The sequence below is a fragment of the Morone saxatilis genome, unplaced genomic scaffold (assembly GCF_004916995.1).
Source record: "Morone saxatilis isolate NCDOM2014 unplaced genomic scaffold, NCSU_SB_2.0 Contig15, whole genome shotgun sequence".
In the NCBI taxonomy this organism is placed as follows: domain Eukaryota; kingdom Metazoa; phylum Chordata; class Actinopteri; family Moronidae; genus Morone; species Morone saxatilis.
In genome coordinates, this window is record NW_023339707.1 from 681,640 (window position 1) to 698,796 (window position 17,157).

Sequence of the window (17,157 nt, forward strand, 5' to 3'; positions counted from 1 at the left end):
GTAAAAATGTGGCTTCAAACTGGATAAAAAGTCAATGACTTTGACAGCTTCTGGCAAACAACCACAACCCTGACGCATGCACAAAGGGGATATGACGGCATTGACAGGCGACCGGTGAAATTAGACCTGAATAAAATGACAGATTTTGAACATTGTTTTTTTCATTTTTTTTCCAGTAGATTTTAATGTGGAGACGATACAGATTATAGCTTTAATTCCCCAGATTCACTTTGTTTGAACAAATCCAACAGCATCCAATCCAATTGCAGAAAAGAATTATGAAGAACTAATGTTACGTTACTGAGCACCAGTTGGAAAAAATCATACCAATGATGATCTTGTTTCGCTCATTCTGTTGAGAAATGTCACTACATTTGGTGAAGAGCACATTATGGCTGGTTTAGGACTCAAAACCTACATACGACTACATAGAGTCACATCCTTAATAATGACATAGTTATGTCATCTGTTATCTCTCTCTCCAGCTACCTTCCTCAGCTGTCTCTTAATATCTCTGCATGTCCTGTAACAAGATGCGTGACCGGCTGGGCTCCCATTACTCTGCTAACTGCCTCCTCAGAAGTCCAGTGCAGCAGACATATGCTGGTAGTTTATACCACTCTGCCAGCCAGGGGATGGGCCCGTGTGTGTTGGAGAGTGTCTGTGCCCCACTAACGTCCTCTTTACCAGCAGCAGAAAAATCTTCTTTACACTTTCTTTTTTCCTCCGTCCTCTCCACTCCTCTCCTCTCTTCTCCTCAGTCCTCGCCTCTCTTCAGTCCTCTCCTATCAGTCCTCTCCTTTCCTCAATCCTCTCCTCTCCTCAGGCCTCTCCTCTCTGTCCTCTCTGTCCTTGCTAAACGCACCTATGAGCATTACTGTTGTTGTGGCTTTCTTGAAGGTGGATGTTTTCCTTTGGTTGAGTGTCAGAAACAGTGACAACCACTCTGGGGGTTTTCACACTTATGAAAATACACAAACACACAAACACACAATCTCACAAATACACACACACTCACGCACATCAGAGTGTGTGACGGAGCTGTCTGCTCCCTCCTGTCGCCTCATTTGTTTCTGCATCAGACTGCTCTCAGAGGAGGCCTCGCTTCTGCCCTTGTCAGCAAACATCAGCTTGCTCTTTCTACTCCTCTCACTCTCCCCCCTCCTCCCCTTCTCTTTTTCCTCACTTTCTTCTCCTATGATCCTTTATTTCCCCGCTCTCCATTTTCCCACATGTCACCATTTATTTCTCCCTATCTCCCCTCACATCCCCCTCGATCCCTTCAGTCCATCTTCTCACTGTTCCAATACGGTAAATCTCTTCTTTATTAATTTCTTCGCTCTCACTAGCTCTCCTCCCACCCTTGTCTCTGTTTCGAGGGTGTCAAAGTTGACGACAGACAAAGATGCATCATGCATGACACAGAGATGCATCATAGATGTTGGTTCACGACAGAAACACTGCTGCTATAAGTTTTTCTAAGGGCTGTGGTGTGTGTTGACCCAGTCTCGCTCTTAACTTGTCAAATTCTGCTGTTTGGTTAGTGGCCTTCCGCATCAAAATGCAGGAGAAACCATGGTGGCCACAAACCTCCCGAAAAGGGCAAAAGGCCCAGTGTGCGGTTTGTTCTGGGCCACTGTACAAACATGGTGGTTCAACATGGCAGACATCAAAGTCTGGCGTCATTTCTGGACATGAAATTGAAATGGGTAACCCCTTCATTTTCCAGTTTATGATCTAATGTCACCCGACCTGAACTGAAGACAGTTAAAATCAAATATAATATTTTTATATTTATTAACAACTGTTGCAAAGCTCGTTTAATGTTTACATCATCTGAACGCTTATCGTTGCTGCCCTCTGGTGGTCGAGAGTAGCCAGTAGATACATTTGTCTTGTCCTAAGCAACACTAAAATAATATAAGGTCCAGTGTGTAGAATTAAGTGGCATATAGTGTTGAATTTCAGATGGCAACTAGCTGAACATCGCTGGGGTCTGTATTTGGAGAAGCTGTGGTGGCCAAAAAACTTGCAAAACTCAAAGCTCGCAGCACTCGCTAGCACTTGAAAACTACTATATTATAACTATCTAACAAACTAACAACTATATTAGGTGCCAGTTTGCTGAAATCAATAAACTGACCAGTGAAGACACATTACATTATAACATTGTAGGAAATTAAAATACCAATAAGAAACTACGAGAAATAATGGGATGGATTAGGATAACAAATGGGCCAAAAGAAATGACTTCCCGACAGGGGAATTGTACAAACTGAATTGAATTTATAGCTGGGACCACAGAAAAATAAAATAATGAAGGGCTCAGAATGCCAACACCTGTACATTCTGGAGTTTGGAGGTCCATTCATTCAACTATAACTGTAATTATAACAAAGACAGATAAATGTATATATTAACTTGTTACACTAATTTAACCGGAAGTTGCAGACAGTTACATATTCAATGTTGCTAACTTGACTGTGGAGGCCTGCGCTTCCAAATATGACACAAGAGGGGCACCTACAGTGTCATATCTTGAAGCAAGGACATTATTTGATAAGTTGGGAGTGAGAACGTGTTGTGTGTGTTTGTGAATGTTTGAATGAGTGCTGTAGGTTCTCCACAGCAGAGCAGTTCATGTGTGAAGGAGGGTCAAGTCAGAGCAGAGCGGTTAGTAAGGTATGACAACGAGTGTGTATGTGTGTGTGTGTTTGTGTGTTTAGGATGGGGGGGATTGCTGGGGGAAACATACACGCAAGAAGGAGAAGGGAAATTTACCGCTTCATCAAGTTCTTCAGCCTGCACCCCACATGCAATCACTCACACACTTACACACACGCACACACACTTACAGGGCACACACACTACCTGCCCTAACTATCAATCTAAGTACTTTATTTTATAGCTTTTACCAAGAGTACTGCTCCTAGACATTTCCAGCTCTCTGTAGTTTCTTGCTCCACCATGCACAAAGTGGAAAGACAGGTCAGCCGGATCTCTTTTCCTCAAAGAAGTCATTCGTCATCATTATTATATTTCATAGTTGATTTATCGTCATACCTCACTTTTTTACCAATTGGTCATCTATACTGTAAGCCGAGGAGTCTTTTGGAGAATTCTCTTCTTATTTTTGTGTTTGTTCCGTAAAGGAGGAGGGTCCCAGTCACCAATATGAATTTGAAGCTTTTAACATTGGTCAAGACATTTTATGTCAAACAACCAATGCACAAACACACAGGTGAGAGTGTGATTGTCCCAAGCATTTTCTTAATTCATTTTGTATTTGCTTATATAATATTTTTTTTTTACATACAAATGTGATTAAAAAACTCAAGGATCAATTTAATTCAATTCAGTTTTATTTGTATAGCGCCAATTAATAACAAAAGTTATCTCAGGACCCTTTTCAAACAGAGCAGGTCTAGACTGTATTCCTTAAAAAAAATTATATTATATTAAAATAATAAAAATTTAAATTATTTCCAGAGACCCAACAGTTTCCACAATGAAAAAGAAAAAACGTCCTTTTATGAGGCAAAAACCTTGGACCCCGGCTCTAGGTGGGTGGCTGTCTGCCTTGACCAGTTGGGATCACCTATCAAGCTGTTCCTGACTTCAGGGATAGAAGGCTAAGTGAACCCTAACTTTAGATTTGTATCACAGTGCATCCTCCTATTACCAAGATATTCATATTTGTCAAAATAGATTTTGGTCATATTAGCTTAACTTCCACTATATCCTGACAGTAGTACATGAGACAGATGGCTCCGTCTAACTATCATGGCGGTGGACAAAACACCGAACCCGAGGCTTCAAAATGGTATTACACAAACCAATGGGTGACGTCACAATAGGTTCACACTTGGCGGGAAGCGTTGTCTGTGTAGCTGTGGAACAATAATAAAACTCCCCCTTTTGAGCTTTAGAAAGGTGGTGAAAAAGTCTCATGCATTCTGCTGTAAACCTAAATTTTACCACCATCATCTTTTCTAAATGTTAACACGTTCCTCCAAGCCGATAGCTTACCGTCAGGTAAGTGTTAAATATACAGTACTATGTAAACATTTTAGGCAGGTGTGAAAAAATACTGTAAAAAAGAATGCTTTCAAAAATATGAATAATAATTGTTTATTTTTATCAATTTACAAAATGCAAAGTGAACTGGTAGAGGGACCCAGGTACAACCGTCTACTGTCCGGAGAATTCTGGCCACAAGTGGTCTGAATGGAAGAGTTGCAGCCTAAAAGCCATACCTCCTACATGAAAACAAGGCCAAGCGACTCAACTGTGCACGAAAACATAGGAACTGGGGTGCAGAAAAATGGCAGCAGGTGCTCTGGACTGATGAGTCAAAATTTTTAATATTTGGCTGTAGCAGAAGAGACCGAAGGGCTGGCGAGCGGTACAATAATGAGTATCTGCAGGCAACAGTGAAGCATGGTGGAGGTTCCTTGCAAGTTTGGGGCTGCATTTCTGCAAATGGAGTTGGAGATCTGGTCAGGATTAATGGTGTCCTCAATGCTGAGAAATACTGGCAGATTCTTATCCATCATGCAATACCGTCAGGGAGGCGTATGATTGGCCCCAAATTTATTCTGCAACAGAACAACAACCCTAAACATACAGCCAATGTCATTAAGAACTATCTTCAGTGTAAAGAAGAACAGTCCTGGAAGTGATGATATGGCCCCCACAGAGCCCTGATAACTTCTGTTATGAATTGGCACTATAGAAATAAAATTGAATTTAATTAAATTGAATCTCAACATTATCGAGTCTGTCTGGGATTACATGAAGAGACAGAAGAATTTGAGGAACCCTGCATCCACAGAAGATATGTGGTTAGTTCTCCAAGATGTTTGGAACAATCTATCAGCCGAGTTCCTTCCTGTGTGCAATTGTACCTAGAATAATTGATGCTGTTTCTAAGGCATAGGGTGGTCACATCAATTATTGATTTGATTAAAATTTCACTTCTGTTTATTCACTGCATTTTACTTCAATTGATGAAAATACACTTAGTTATCTTTCTTCTTGGTTTACAGCATTTTTCACACCTGCCTAAAATTTTTGCACAGGACTGTATATTAAGTAATAATATATAGAATAATGCAGTTGAATGACGTCACATTCTTAAATGTACAGCATAACCCAATGTATTTTTATATTTCAGTAATTCCTAAAAATTTAATTTAAAGCAACATGTAACTGGCTAATAGCAGCTGTGGCTTTGAGCCTTTGAGAAAGATACACAACCCCAAATTGTTCCTGATGCTGTGCATCTGTGTATCAATGCAAGTGACTGAATCAATTTATTTTTGTGATGGCCTTTGCCATCACTGTATGAATGTAGTGTAAAGTGCTCTGAGTGGTCAGAAGACTTGAATCTAGACCATCTTCCCTCAAAAATAGACCAGCTACGTAATGTCCTGCTTCTGAAACGTGCTGTGGCGCTTCTGCAGGGAATCACAAACATTGTCTAGAATCAGCTGGAAGGCAACATAGCCGTGCCTGGTGGAATCAATCAGTCTTAAGATACAGAGTTCTCTCTCTAGTCTCCAGCACAGACACAAGAGTTTAGCCGCCAAGGACACAAGGGGAAGATGCCATCACTGGTTGGCTGTGGTCAGCCCTGTTACTAAGCAGGATCACACAAGCACAGCAATATAAATATCTGACATTGATACGATCTTAAAACCTATCATACAGCAGCCAGATGGGGGGACCTGGCCCCTCGGGGTCCGCCCGTAGCACTGGGTCTGAAAAGAGGTGAACTTTGTATTTATGAATAAACTTATATATATATTATATATATATTATAATAAACTAAACCGCTGGAGGAAGACATGGGCATTTTTTAAAAAGATGTTTTCCTGTACCGGCACGCGATGTGGCCCTCTGTGTGTGTGTAGCATACTTCCAGCTGTCTTGATGTCTGCTTCCAGCATTTTCAGTTAAGCATCAGACTGTGCTCCTGACATCATAAAGTAGATCTGAAGCGATTCTGCTGCACCAGTAACAGCTTGTGAAATTCTCCCTGCTTGTGACTATTTTTTTTTCTTCACCTTTGAGAGAATTGTCTGTGCTTGAGGGTGGCATTTTCTCTGTGTCTTTTGTCAGATAAAAAATGTGTATTAATAATACTAATAATTATTCTCTTTATTGTGGTAATTTTGACTATGACTCATGATGACGTTTCATTGGCCACCTTTATTACAGAGACTCAGAGAATGTGACTCTGGCATAACAACGTATATGAGGGCAACCAGCGTAAGTCTACAAAAGCTTTTCAAATAAACTTTAATTTTACATAAATCGGGGCACCCTGATGGCTCCCCTGGTAGAGGTGGTGCCCCATGTGGGGTGGCTGTGGCTCAGAGGAAGAGAGGGTCGTTCCCTAATCAGAAGGTTGTGGGTTCGATCCCCGGCTCATGCTGCCACGTGTCGAAGTATCCTTGAGCAAGATACTGAACCCCAATTTGCCCCCGATGCTGTGCATTGTGTGAATGTGTATGAATGTTAGTTTCTGTTCAAAGGACTTTGCCATCACTGTGTGAAAGGGTGAATGTGGCACGTAGTGTAAAAGTGCTTTGAGTGGTTGAAAGACTAGATGACATGTCACCCTGTCTGTCTTCAGCTGTCCAAGAAAAAAAGATGAATTTTCGTTTTAAATTAATTTATACCTTTCCCCAGACAAAGGTGCTGTTATAACCCTCTTCCCAAGTTCCCCTGAGATATATTTTCCTCTAAGCTAGTTATGGTAAAACCATATTGCAATTATTTATTACAAAGAGAGAAATACAGAGAGAAAGGAAATTACAATTAATTACATTGTGGTGACAACAAGACTCTCTCTTTTTCTCTTTCTCACCCCAGCTGGTGGAGGCAGGTGGCCACCACCAGTGGGGCGGCTGTGGCTCAAAGGAAGAGTGAGTCGTCCTCTAATCGGAAGGTTGTTGGTTTGATCACTGGCTCCTGCCGCAACATGTCGAAGTATCCTTGAGGTCCATTTACCATTTACCCACCTAGAGCTAGGGGCCTGTCCGAAGTTTCTGCCTCTTAAAAGGCAGTTTTTCCTTGCCGCCATCGCCAAGTGCTTGCTCATGGTGGGAACTGTTAGGTCTCTGTAAATAATTTTATAAGGAGTACGGTCTTTACCTGCTCTTGTTATGAATTGGCACTATAGAAATAGAAAAAATCGAAGTAATAATTTTAATTGTGGGGAAAACCAGGACAATTTGGTAGTGAAAGTTGAAAACTGGTACATTTTAGTGTTTAAAGATATTTGTCAAAACTCGGGATACCCAGCTTGAAACTGGAACGGTCCTGGACAAACTGGGACAAATGATGGTTGGACGTTTACTTTTGGGGCTTTTTTTAGACAGGAAACAATGGGAGTGAGCAGGACATGACATGCAACCAAGGTCCCATGCCAGAATCGGGTATGTACCATTAGGCTACCTCCACCATCCCTAAAATCATCCCTGTCACAACTAGCAACTCCACTCCAAACAATCTCCCTGCTTTCTTACCATACAGGATTGCTGTATGATTTTAATATCTATCGATCAAGAGTGGAGAGCCACCTGCCATTCCCGATTTACCCCTGCAGCACGCTTGGTGGAGGTGCTGAGTGGCTGGGGCTCTGAGCCGTCTGAAGGTCACAGTCTGGATATATGGATGGATGTCAGGGCCGGTGCAGCAGACGGTCAGTGAGTTCAGCTCCATATGTACGTGAATATGTGTGGGTTAGCGAGAAATGGGAGGTGATGGGGGAAGGGTTATAGACACAGAGATAGAGCATAAATGAAGGAGAAAGAAAACAGGGGAGGGGCATCTTTCCATAACGCCACATTATGTGAAAGAGAGTACTGTATAGCCTCTCTCTCTCTTTCTCATTTTTGCCTGTCTCTCTCTGTTGCACTCGCTCTCCAGGATAGATAGAGGGCATTCATTATCTGCCGGCCCATTGGGACTTCCCTCCTCTTTAGGATGCATTCAGCAGTTTAAACCAGGCCAATCACAGCAGTGGGGGAGGAAATTGTAAGAGGAGGAGGGTGCGTGTGTGCAGTATGTGTGTTGGGGGGGATCTCATACATTTAACCTGCCATCCAGTCCATTCCACTGTAACCATGGCGATCCACTCACATGATGCGATGGCACAGTAGCGCATTCTATTTAGGGTAGGTTTCTGTCCAACATGGACGCATTGCAGAGGTGAGGCGAGCAGGTTCAACACATCACAGCTAGTTTACAGGCAGTTGGTGGAGTTATTTAGCTGGATTTAGCAACATTACTGTTTCAGGATATTCTCTTTGACCTGATCTAAATGTTAAATATTAAAACCCTCTTCACATTATATATAAAAATGTCTCCATATTGTCCCCTTTTCCCTGTAGTGTAAGGGGTGGGCGGATAGATCCCCCAAGGATCAATACTAGCCATACAAAGATTGATTGAGTATCGATACAGTCGTCAATAGGATTGATACCAAAAAAGTGGATCCATCACAATAGAAGACCTCCTGGGCCCATGACCAAGTGATCATTTCATTTACCATCAAAAATTGATAAAGGTCCAGTGTGTAACATTTTTAAACTCAATATATATTAATACTCAAAGGTATGTTTCCATTATAATCACCGACAATAACAATCTTGTTATTGTTTTTTGTTACATACAGAGGGAGCAGAAGTAAAAACATCTGATTAATCTTTTATGGGGTTTTTTGGAACATTGATGCATACTGTATAATCAGTGGACAGAGCTTCAGGGTCTGAGGAGTTAAGGCAGAAGTACCTTAAACCTGCATCGTTACTGATGGCCAGCAGGAGGCGACTGTAATGGTTCCAAAAAGAAGTCAGAATGTATTCAGCCTAATAGAGAAATGACTCTACTCACTTGATTTATTAGCTCAGTAAACAGTTTCCTAATTTGATGTTTTCTGTGTCTCAATCTCTAAGTTTCAGTTCGTTCTTCAACCCATTACTAGCTATTGAGTCTATTTTATTTGTTAAATTATGGTCTTTTTTAGAGTAAATGAAATGATTGACCATAAAGCAGGGTATTGCTTTAGGGCGGGGCTTACCTTTGATTGAATAGATTATTCTCCCAGCGAGTCGTCGCCAATGCACCAAACTCAGATCAAACTGTCAAACTAGGCAGTGCTGATCAGATGGATGGATCCAGATTCTGTTACTGCATTGATTATTTCTCTCCTCAAATCTTTTTAGAAACAATGTTTCTTGTGTGTGTGACCAGGCAAGCCACCTTTGTTTTCTGCTATGAACAAGTCGAAACTAAGCACAGCCAATGAGAGCAGCTCAACTTGCAGTATTTTACCGCTGCTGGATGCAAGACACCAACATGGCGACGGCCATAATGCCAAACTCAAGGCTTCAAAACAGTACAAACCAATGTTTTAAGCCATTTCTTTCTGTAATAAAATAGCGGTAGGTAATGAAAATTGCAAAGATGGTAAATGGATTCTTGTATAGCGCCTTTGTAGTCTTCCGTCCACTCAAAGCGCTTTTACACTACAGGCCACATTCACCCTTTCACACACATTCACTCAGTGATGGTAAAGCCAATTGAACAAAAACTAACTAATTAATTCACACTCACACAATGAAAGACAGTTGTGGTTATCATTATCATTTTTTGTATAGGTCACACAAGGAAGTGAGTTTGGTGGCGTATGGCTCAACCTTTTAAAACTACAATGATCGGTCAAATTTGTGGAAAAGTTGAGGTTATTGGGCAAAATTACAAGGTCATGCAGAATTGGTTGGAAAGGATTGGTTGGAATAACTGTTCCTTACTTCCTGGAAGGACTACAATAGATTTACACTTGATTTGGATAGAGACAGCTTGAAGAGAGAGAGAGGGGACGACATGCAACAGGGCTGAAGATTGGAATTGAATCTGGGTCACTGGTGTAAGGACTGTGCCTTAGTTCACAGGGCACATACTCTACCAGGTGAGCTACTGGGGCACCCCTGTATTTTGTTTTTTGTAGAATTACACATACATCTTTTTTTTCTCATTTGTTTTAACTTAGGAGCTAATAAACACACACAGTCTCCAATCATTCATTTGTCCAACTATATCTCCCAGCAGAATAAACATTGGAAAAGACTGTCCCTTGCCACATGTTTGGTATGCAAGTGTGTGTGTGTTTGAGTGTGTATGTGCATGCACTTGTTGTATATGCGTGCTTGTGCACTTGGAGTGTCACATCCATGTTAACAACACATTTATTCTGATTGTACACAGTAATGACTGATTAATTATTCCCAGCTCCAATTATCATTCCATTACTGCCTCACACAAACAAGCACACACACACACAAATGTAGGAAACACTTTCATGTGGTGTGGAATTAGTGCCAGTAGTGGTTCTATGACACTTTCTGAGGTTAATTGAGGTTAATGAATGTAACTGGTAAGTAAAAACACATTAACTAAAATAATTAAGAGTACCATTGGTGTGAGCATGAGTTCGTTGGAAACACTACTGGAAATTACACAACCTATCAAACATGACTTCCTCCCGCTCTGTCAGAGACTGAAATATGTGTCTTGATTGAAAATGTATACGGTGCCATAAAAGTGAAGCACCTTTCAGTTTATCTGTTTGTTTAAGCACCCCACAAATAATGATGATTGATGTTGGCCATGGATAAGCAAACAAATAAAGTGATGGACAGATCCAAAGAAAATAACAGGGACAGACAAGACACAGGGAGACAGGTGAGGCACAGGTTAGACGGGGGAAATCCTGCACATAACCCCACGTAAGAAATCCCAAACTTGGCACTCACAAGCTTGCCCACACACATCTCATACACACACTGCACACTTGGCCTGGAGACAGATAAAGAATGACAGATAGAGAAGGCTGACATCACATCCATTCAGATAAGAGAGCGCTAGGGGAGATAATAAGCTAGCTTGGTGAGATAGACTAGACTCCTCAGATCAACACGATCCACCCCTGAAGAGAGAGGAGAGGAGAGGAGGGGAGACGAGAGAACAGGATGTTTGAAGAGGGAACCTCTCCTGTTATCATCCACTACAAGCGTTTCCCTCCGAGCTTCTCCAGTAGAAGTGAGGGCTGACACAGGAAGCTACTGGGGAAAGGGATGTAAGTATCCCACCCAAGACATTTGGTATTTTTCCCTCCAGGCCAGTGGTGTAAGTTAAACTGGCCCTACCTTATTAACAGAACTAAGCTAGATTGTAGCACTCTCAAACAGTCTTTTTTAACTTGCCAGGCTGTGACTGGAGAGTACAGCAGCAAGGTTAACTTTTTTATTTTTGTGAGAGACGTGGTCAAAAAACTATAAAGGCACCAGCATGCAGAAAGTAGTTGTGATTTATGGTATGGTCATGTACAACAGCTTAGTCAGGGTCAGGATTACCTTCCTAGAGGGAACTTTATCATGTTTTCTCCACTGGAAGGCAACTTTATCACATTTTCTCTACTGGAAGGGTATCCTAATGGGCACTTTATCATGTTTTGTCCAGTGGAAGGGTATCCTAGAAGGCATTTTATCAGATTTTCTCCAGGAAGAGGGGATGACCAGCCTCACCAGTAATAAGGCCAATTTCTGTGTAACAGACTTCCATCATTGTTTAACTAAGAACACATAACTTAGCTACACTGTTAGCTACAACCTGTTCCTGGATGACTTCATCACAATGAACAAGGGTACTGCAGTTTATTTTGTCTAAGTCCCACTTACACCATCATGCTGTCATAAATACTCACTCTAACACCACATGCGTATTCTTTCAGAAATGAAAGTAATTACCACCAAAAATCCTACTCTGTAAGATGAAAACTGAGATTCTCTGACAGGCTGTACAAGGCAGCAATTTGAGCTAAATGCTCAAAATGAAGCAGCATGATTTTCTGAGTGGCTATCCATCCAATACTTGTTAAAAACAACATCACCCAACTGTTCTAGAAAATTATCAACTGCTTTTAAAAAAATTCATCTATATATCCCTAACCTATTTTTAAAATGTAGCGCTTCAGGAGGGATAAATTGAATGGTGGCTTGAACTTTATCTGGGATTTGCTTGTAACAGGTTATATATAGAAAACGGGCCAGTCTTACAATGGTAATATCAAGAGGATGTGTTTTAAATATTGTTCTCTGAACTTTAAGGATTCATTCTTTTATACTTTTATTATTATTTTACCAGTGGTGGTGCTTTGCAACAACCCTAAGATTGTGAGAAAAAACCTTCAGTTCCCATTCTGTAGCCACTAGGTGGTTTCTGCTCAGCATATCAGCCTCATTGCTTGCCCTTTGAACCTTGTAAGTGGCCATTTTAGTGTGGCCACAGTGTTTTTTAGAGAGGACATGGTGGAATTGGGTAGATTAATGACATCTATATCCATTTCTTTTTGGGAACTCTTGTAGAAATCTTGTCTGTAAGTACAGTTCTTATATCATATACCTATACCTATATTTGCGTTGATGTTTATATCTTGTTTGTATGGCTAGGTTACACCATGTTTTTTGTGTCATGTACTTTTGTTGCCCACCATGTAATCTGTCCTACTAATAGCTTTCAGCTAGCTATATTAGGTAGCTTTATTTTCCAAATAATGCATGATGGAAATGCATATTATTGAGGCTATGCATTGTTTATTTTAATTATCTTCTTTCATTTCAGTTGTACTATTTTCTCACACTGTCAATACAAAGTGGTGGTACACAATTAATCCATCATTCATTGACAACAGTGTGTTGAAGGTGTTTGTCTAGTTAAGGAAGGTGACTCTTTGAATAGAAAAACAAGTTATAAAGCAAAATGTAAAATATACAATATAAGACTTTGTGCTATATGTGTGCAAGTGATCTATGACATTTTTTAATTTAAGAACTGTTCTCTCATTATTTTTATTATTAATTAATTAATTATAATAATAATTATTATAATTATCTTATTTTATTTATGTACACTTACTTAAAAGTTTAATTACAGTTATTTTCATACAACGAAGTACAGCACTGCTACTATAATATAAGTAATGTGTATTGGCATATTAATTTCAAACTGGTAGTTTTTATAAATATAACACACTCTACAGGGAAACATAATATACATATAAAAAATATATAAATCTATCCTCCTAACCAGCATTATTTGTTATATATTTACATTAATAAAATGTATTGAGCTATTATCACCAACGTTACGAGAATAAAGTCATAATATTGCGAGAATAAAGTCATAATATTACGAGAATAAAGTCGTAATATTACGAGAATAAAGTCATAATATTGCGAGAATAAAGTCATAATATTACGAGAATAAAGTAGTAATTTTATGAGAACTGTCAGCCTGTTGGCTCAGCCAACAAAACTGTTTAACGACGAAATTATCAATACGTTAGCTTACCTGTTGACTGTACGAACTGCTTTTAAACCAAAAACTTCACCCCACCGGACATTTAGAGTGAGCTCTGGAGGGCCCAAATCAACACGAGGAAAACAAAAACAATAAGGGATTTACAGTTTCTGTTGACGGTTTTCCTCCGGTAAATACTGCTAATTGCTATAAATCTTCTCTCTTATCACATAATGTTTCAGGTTAAGTATTGTATACCCTTAACTATCAAAATTGTCGTTTCAAGGGTACAGCAGTGAGCAGTGGACCTTACAAGTCTACAGACCCAGTTGAATTTAAACATATTTTGTTGTTGGAGGAGCTTAAACAGGTAACGTGTTAAGGCATGTGCATGTAGCAATTAGTATATAATCAGGTGGGACGGCTTTGGTTGCATCACATCAAGTTACAGCGAACAACATTGTATACTTTGGTTATAGCAAGTGCTCTATTTTTTTTGGCAACCCACTGGGGGAGACATACCCAAAAGAAAAAGGGCCTTGAGCCATCTCTCTGTTAATCTATCTCTCTTCCTTCTACAACAACATATAGAAAAGTACCACAAGAATTGCAAAACACCATGTACCAAAAAATTAAAATCTATAAAACAAAGCAAAAGTTAACAGTATTTGTCGAAAGAGAGAGTTGTTCCAGGCTTGGGCATACTCTTATTTTAAAAAGCAGCCTCATATCCGACGGCCTGTCTGGTGACGCAAACAGGGTTTTTTTTTTTATCACCATGCATTAAAGTCTTTGCTGATTTTTGGGGATGAAGTTTCCACTCAATGAAAGGCAGTAGCCGTGGGGTTTAGATTGTACTTACGAAGAAAGAATATTGATCCTCTTCCAGCTGCTACTGAAACACCTCTCTGTACTCTGCAGATGTCATGGGGGGTTTGGTGGATGCTATTTGTTTTACTTGCAGTGGTTTCATAAAAGTGCTCTGAAGATTGTTTCTCAGTCAGCATCTTCAAAAGTGACAAATTGGTCGGACGGTTAGCCCGGCAAACTCCACACTGCTGTACATTTCACCATCAGGTCACCTTTCAGGTTTCTCTCTGAGATCATGGAGTATATGTTCACCATGCCAATTTCCAGCTTTTGGCTTTCTATAGCGAAAATGTTTCTTAAACAGCGAAAAGAATTCAGGGCAGTAACGTTCAAGTGCCCTGGCTTTTCTCAAAAGCGGAGTTTGGATCTCTCGACCATTATTGTTGACAAGCCACTGTGGCGGGCTAATTGGACACATTATGATGAGCGGCCGCATCGTCGCGGGCGGTTGAGCAGCCTGCAGCTGTGTCCGCAATTGTATGGTGGCTGATTTGTCATCTGTTGGTCGCTTGGTTCCTTCAGTTTCAGTTCAGGATCTTTTGGCTCAAGGCCACCCAAGGAAGACCGGCTTCTTTCGGGCTCCCAGGCTCTTTATAACCACTTTTATTCTTTTTAATAATTCAGCAAATTTAGGGCGCCCTGTATCCTGTATTCTGCCCTGTTAGTGTGGAGATCATTCATATCATTCTGCCTTTGTATTTACTGTACAAAAAAAAAAACCTATTGCCAACTTTGTTGGTCATTTCTTTAAGGAGAACTGGGGAGCCAAAAACTGAAGAACCACTGAAAACAATTGGGAGGATCTTGAGGGGGATATGGTCCAGGTAAAGAACATTACCCGCTAGCTAAAGCTATTAGGTTTCTCTTCATTTGTTTTCAGGGTTGCTTCAGGTTTAGTTTTGGTCTTTAAACAAAATAAATTAACCTTTCCGTTTTTTTATTTAATCCTTCATGGTAACGGATGCCATTTGGGATGCAACTTTCTCGCATTAATGGAAACTTGGATGATTAACACTTGACATCACACTGGACCTACAAGAATGCTCCTACTCCAACACCGGCATAACAACCCTGGAACAGGGTAAAAATGGAACAGCTTTAGTGTACTTTAATTTGTTACAAAATGTAGTTTCTGGCCGCTTGACACGCCAAAAACTAAAGTTTGATGACGGTTGGTTAGTAGGGTGGCGATCATGGGATTTGTTGTCTTCATATCAATGTCATCACTGCAACGTCAGTTTCTCCCAGTTGAATTCCCTCTCAGTGTTTATGGTTCAGGGGAGGTTTCTTACCAAACAAGCCCAATTATCCACAGAAGTCTCCTCCTCCCTAAAACAAAAACCCAGCTAAAACACTGATAAAGCAGTTCCACCTTAAAAAAATCACTGTTCTCATGTGCTGCTGCTAAACGTTTAAGCTCAGGCTTATTTCTCTGGATAACTTAAGATCAAGGATGGTCCGATGACTAGGGAATCCTTCATCAGTTAAAAAGCCAACCAAGATCTAAACAGGGTATGGTAGAAATGTGGGCTTCAGACTGATTAAAAAGGTCAATGTATTGACAGCCTTCTTGGACAGATAAAAACCACAGCCACTGATGCAGGCACAAAGCGGGGGGATATAAACGCCATTGGACAGACGACCACGAAAACGCAGTGTTACCTGAATAAATGAAAGATTCTCCGATTTTGAACCATTGTTGGAAACAATTTGAGATAATTGGTAGAATTTACAACTTAACTAGAAAACATAAAAGCTAGGCTTACAGGACAATTTTTAATGTGGAATTGTTTAACAGATTATAGCTTTAAAAGTGGTGATTGTATTCTCTCTGTTAATCATTCAACCCATCTCAGTGGCTGGGAGGGTTGCGGATACCAACAGGTTTCTTAACAACACTGACAGGAGGGCGGTGATGTTCATTTGGGGAGGAGGCTGGACACCCTGACTACCGTGGCAGGGGAGAGGAGGATGCGGTCCAGGCCTTCAGTCCATCTTGGACAATGTCTCACACCCTCTCTATGACACAGTGGGGCCCCCCAAGCAGAGGAGGCCACCTTCAGCAGGACAGGACTTCCTCTCACCCAGATGCACCACAGGAGCGGCCACAGGAAATCGATTCCTGTCTGTGACATAAACTTTACAACGCCTCCTTGGAGGAGGTCAGTTAAACCCTCCCAGTAATATGTCTTAAACACGCGGACAATCATTTTTTTTGCAACTTTTGCACATTAATTAATGTAATTTTCTTTATCTTTAATAACTAATATATATATAGTTATATTATATAATATTTATATACATGGTTCTTAATATTTGTTGGTTTGGCTTATCTGGGGAGTTTGTAAACAAAAATAATTTCCCCCCCTGGATTATAAAGTATTCTGATTCTTGGATTTCTTGATTTCGATATAAAAAGTACCCCTGGCTTACGTTGTCCAAGTACAAAAACGCTAGAGGGCGTTACAATAATGGCCCTTTGAATTGTATGGACTGTTAACATTTTTTTTTTCTGCCTATTCTTTCCTAATTGTTTTGCGTCCAAAAGTCACGTTGACTTTCAAATTTTCCGGCCGTTGAGAAAACAAAAAAAGGGCCGCCATTTCTCTCATTTTTAGTGAAAAAATTCAATATTTTTTAGTTAGTTTTCTGGCAATAAAAATGGCGTTTTTTGATACATTTTTCTAGCGAGAAATATATATTTTATTTTTCTAATATCACTCCAAGTGGAATGTACCATAATCACTCGCTTGCTCGTGTTGTGAAGATTTTTTCAGATCTTTGCCAGATAATGTGAAACTGAAACTTGGAACAAAAGAGTTTATTAAGATCTGACGGTGACCAGGCTTCAACCAAAAACAGCAGCCTCAGGCCTTGGAGCCCAGCAGCCGCCTGTTTGTTTCCAGTTTCGTTTAC